This window comes from Antechinus flavipes, chromosome 3 (genome assembly GCF_016432865.1).
Source record: "Antechinus flavipes isolate AdamAnt ecotype Samford, QLD, Australia chromosome 3, AdamAnt_v2, whole genome shotgun sequence".
Lineage (NCBI taxonomy): Eukaryota > Metazoa > Chordata > Mammalia > Dasyuromorphia > Dasyuridae > Antechinus > Antechinus flavipes.
The window spans coordinates 100,898,049-100,903,398 of NC_067400.1; the positions used below are offsets into that span (position 1 = coordinate 100,898,049).

General features: G+C 34.7%; 1 non-coding gene across 1 annotated transcript; it reads right to left on the reverse strand.

Moving 5' to 3' along the window:
- Window positions 1-702: 702 nt before the first annotated feature.
- On the reverse strand, window positions 703-813 carry LOC127558472 (U6 spliceosomal RNA). Its single transcript, XR_007952855.1, has one exon. It is a non-coding gene; the product is annotated as a U6 spliceosomal RNA (small nuclear RNA).
- Window positions 814-5,350: the final 4,537 nt, after the last annotated feature.

Sequence of the window (5,350 nt, forward strand, 5' to 3'; positions counted from 1 at the left end):
GACAGAGAGACAGAGACAGAGAGAGAGAGACAGAGAGAGAGAGAGAGAAGGAGAGAGGGAAGAAAGGAAGAAAGGAAGAAGGAAGAGGGAGAGAAAGAAAGAGGAAAAGTTTGTCTATGTGTGTGAGAGAGAGAAAGAGAGAGGAGGGAGGGAGAATGAGAGACAGACAGCCAGACACAGACTCAAATACACACACACACACACACACACACACACACACGCACACACACACACACACAGATTTGTAGTCAGATTTATCTCTGTCTCCTCCTTTCTCTCTATTTCTCTTTCATATTGATTTTGTATTTGACTGATATCTTATGAATTGGCACATGGATCAAATTGAAAAAAGATTGGTTGAGTATTATTTGGTAAATAGTTGAATTTCATATACAGAGAAGAGGATTGTGTTCATAAGGAGATTTGAATAAAGTTTATTCATGTCAATTTAACAAGATACCCATGCTTTGCAATATACAATGCTCCCCCACCCCCACCCCCATGTTGCACATGAAGTCTGCATATCCTTTAGGTTTCCAGGATAAATATAAATGTGGAGGCATAAACCACTGAATTTTCGAAGGTAGCAATCATTGGATAATTGAGTCTAACTCCATAATTTTTCACAAAAGGAAACAGAGGTCCAGAAAGATTATCATTTTTCTTTTCTTTTTTCTTAGACTATAATGCTATTTTATTTTTAAAAATATGGAGTTTTTCATGAGTTTGCATGTCATTCTTTTTTTTTGCAGGGCCCATGGAACTCCTCTCTATATTGTTCTGATTTTAATAGAGGGGCTTCCAAACAAACACAGATTGTCATTTGTCCAAGTTCATTAGGCTATTTGGTGGCAGAGCCAAGAATAGAACCCAGAAATCCTGGCTTACTGTCCAGTTTTCCCTGTAGCATCCCTGAAGTTTCAAGAAGCCAAGATGTTCCACTGAAAACAATGACATCTGCACGGGCATCCAGAATGGGTCTCCTGAGTGGAAGATAATTGGTATAGGTTACTGTGAAGCTAATGTGAACTATTTAGTGATCCTTAAATTAGTAATGTGGAGGGCTCTAACACAGGCATAGTCAAATGGCACAGTACTTACTTGGTAATGCAACAAAAGTTACAGGTCAATTAGATTTGCTCTGTTCCATGTTTATAGCGTGCTATTAGTAACAGAGGGGATTAGAAAAGCAAGGATACAAACTCTATGTACTGGAAAATAAATGTACAGTTTATGCTTTATAGATACTATGATACTAAAACCTTTTCCCATGGACTTTCCCTCCCCTAATCTATCCCACATACTGCTGGTAGAATAATACTTCTAAAATACAGTCATCAGAAAACTCTAGTATCTCAGTAGGCCATTATTGATTCCTGTATAACCTCTAATCCCCTTTGGCTGGATTTCAAGACCCTTCATAATATTGTACCTTTCCTATCTAATTGTATTTCCTTGTAACTTTACTATTACTTTTACTATTATGTCAGATGTCTCTTCTTTATTCCCTCCAAATTCCATGATTATTCCCATCGCCTGTTTTTACTCATATTGCTCTCTCTTGCGATACGATCTCTTTTCCCCTTCGTTTATCCAAACCCTGGCACTCTTTCAAAGCACAATTGAAGTCTTCTCTCATTCATGAAGCCTTCTCCAACTACTCCAGCTTATTCATATTAACCTCACCCTTTCTCAATGATTATTGCATCTAATCAGCTCCACAGAATACAGCAAGTTTGCCTGAATGTTTTGTGTGTTAGCTTTGTAAGTTCATTAGATGTAAGAATCATGTCTCATTACAGAATAATGGGACTAAATTTTCACTAACCTTAGAGAATTTATACTTTCTAGAGAGCATGGGCCTTTCAAGTAGTCACCTTAGAAGACTGTACACATATTCTAGTGATGCTGTTATTTCCCCCTAGCATTCCTAGGATATTATTTGGAGTCTCTATAGATAATTTATAGGCCATATAAATATCAGTTTTACTTCTTTATAGTTATTTCCTATTTTTCACTGAAAGTATCATTCTCTAGTTTAATCTTTCCCAACAGATTTTTCACAAAATGTTGGTTGTTTCAGTGAACAAATATGCTCTCAAAAGATGAAGTTTTGTTACCATTGTGTATATTCAAAAGAATCTTGGAGGCAAATCCAAAAATGGGGTTCTGAAAATGTTTTGAATGATGTTAGCATAGTTGGATCTGAAGTATAATCATCAGAAATCATTTTGAAGGGATAGTATCCATTTTATTATTTATCTACTGGTTTTAAAATTTGTCATTAACTCAGGATAATGTAAAGTGCACAGTAAATGTTTATCCTAGTGCTAGGTGCATTTGTAAATGATAGTGGGAACATATACATGTACAAGAAACAACGTATTTAGTAGAATTATTTTTTTCCCTGAACTTAAACAAGAAAGAACATTTCCATATAAATAGCAGGCCACAAAAAAGGATTATATGTGAAAGACTGAATCTCTGTTTCATACTATTTGCTATAAACAAACAAACAAAACACCCAACATGTTACATTTCCATCTCTTAACCTAGGGTACTTTGATACCCTTGGCAGATGTGGGGTCCCTCTTTTGAGTTCAAGTCCTTACCTATTAATTCTCCCCAATTTTAGGGGATCTTTTAACCACTTTTACAAAGGAATATTTATATCAAAGTTATAGTAAGGTCAAATGTCATCATTCCCTAACTACCTCAGAGATTAGTCAATCTTCTACCCTTTTAGTTTTGGGGAAAGTTCACAAATGATTTCAGCTCAATATAGCATTGGTCTCACCAAGATTCAAGTCCCAAAATGCTTTTGACTTGACTCCCAGTACACTAGCTTTTCCAGGATTTCCCAGCTAGGCTAGTTGCAATAACTGGCCTGAGATCCTGGTTCCAAGGCATCCATGTCTTGAGTTCCCACCTAGAACTGAAAGGGACAAAGAAATCAGACCAAAACTCAAAGACCATTTACTGGAACTTCAGGGGTTTAAGGACCAAAAGTGTTGCTTTCCTTTCCAATTTTCTTTATGGTACCCATAATATGAATAGAGAAGAACTCCACCTGTGAAACTACCATTGTTTTTAGTGACAGATTAAAGATGTGAATATTAGCACCTATATAGTCAAAAGAAAGAGGCTGCTCCCACTTCATATAGTAAGATTTCTTCTCAGAAGAAAGTTCTGCTCACTTTACTCTGTACCAGTTCATATTATCCAGGATTTTCTGTAATTACTACTATTGTAGTTATTACAGAAACATAAAAGTTAGTAGTATGTTACTATTCCATATTATATCCATTTCCCAACTGATGGGTAACCTCATAAATTCTGGTTCTTTTCTTTGTAGTCCTTTCTTCAGGCTCAGAAAGTTTGCTTTGTTTGTAACTGTCCCTTCCTCAGGATCATCTACCTTCTTAACATATTCTCTGTCTCTATTTTATCTCTTGGTTGAGAGTCATATATTTGCTTATCAAATGGTAAGTTCAACCTTCCTTTGACTATTTTGAATAATTCTGATATTCACTACTGCTTCCTGATTCTGTTTCTTCCTTTATGTATATACATACATATACATATAATTTTTTTTACATATACACATACACATGTATACAAATATACATACAAAATGTTCTCACACACATGAACACTGAATAATAACGAGTTTTACTCCATCACCCCTCCTTTTTACACTAGTGCATTTTTCCTTTTACCCTCCTTCCTCCCCTCATTTAAAAGCCTCAGAAGAGAACCAGCCTACACCAGGTTCACTGTTTTTCTTATTTAATATCCTCAATAGTCTTCTAACTTTAAAATTTTATTAAACATTTATTATTTTTAGGGACTTGTTCTTTGCACTAGGTATATAAAAACAAATTCAGCACAAAGCTCCTCATTGAGTTTTTAATTTAGAAGAGAATACCTTTTTTTTGGGGGAAAATGGCTAAGGTGGCACAGAGAATAGATTGTCAGTTCTAGAATCAAGGAGATCTAAGTTCAAATCCAGCTTCAGACATTTATTAGCTGTGTGACTCTGGGCAAATAATTTAACCTTTTTTGCCTCAGTTTCCCTATCAGTAAAATGAGAAGGAAATGGTAAATCACTCCTGTGTCTTTGCCCAGAAAACCCAAATGGAGTCCTGAAGAATCAGATGTGACTGAAAATGATCAAACATGGTTTTTATTTTTTATTTTTTGATCCAGATTTATGATTCCATCAATGTAGGAAACTGTAGGTATGGAAAATTCCTCTATTGATGCATATCAGCAACTTATTGAACAACCAATAAACAATAATTCAATACCTTAGGCAACTAAATAATCACAGTAGATAGAGCACTAGACCTGAAGTCAGGAAAACATGCTGCTTACAGCTGAGTAAATTGTTCAAGTCACTTAATCTCTGTTTGTGTCACTTTCCTCATTTGCAAAATGAGGATAATAACAACAATAATAATAATAATCTCCTAAGGTTGTTGTGAAGATACAATGAGAGAGTAATAGTAAAATATTTGGCACATAGTCTGAGCTATAAAGGTTAGGTATTCTGTATCATTGGAGACATTAAGATTCAGAAAGAAAATTGTTTTTGCCTCTTCCTTTTGTAATTTTAGCACTACATCCCCACATATCTCCTTTCAATCATTCAAATAAATTTATATTTTTTAGTTTTCCCTTTACTTTTATGTTTACATTTCAGATTGCTCTCTTCTTTTTATCATGTTTAAAAGTTTTTTATTCTAGTAAAATTCTATTTATTTTTATCTTGGAGGATTATACGCAATTATTCATGGATGTAAACTTGTCTCTGCATTTTGGCGGTCCAAAAATCTCTCATTTATAGCTGAAACTGCTAGCTCATACAGGATCTTGACTGTGATGTTGAACAGTTTCTTTCTGGATGTTTGTGGTATTTTTTTCTTTGATATAGAAGCTCTGATTTTGGCTGTGATTTTTTGTGGTTTCTCTTTCTGGATTTCTTTCAGGAAGTGATTGGTGGATTCTTCTATTTTCATTTTGCTCTCCAAATATCTGGTTGTTTTCATGTCCAGGGTGTTATTTTTTTTTAATTATGATTTTAAGAACACCAATGTTTCTGGAATAATCTTTCCTGAACTCTTTTCTAGATCAACTTTTTTTTTTTGCTACCAGATAACTTCCCCTCCCCCCCACATAGTATTAAAATTTTTGGATTTGATTCCAATATTTTGTGCTATCTTATGGAGTTACTTCTTTTTTTTAAATAACTTTTTATTGATAGAACTCATGCCAGGGTAATTTTTACAACATTATCCCTTGCATTCATTTCTGTTCCGATTTTTCTCCTCCCTCCTTTTACCCCCTC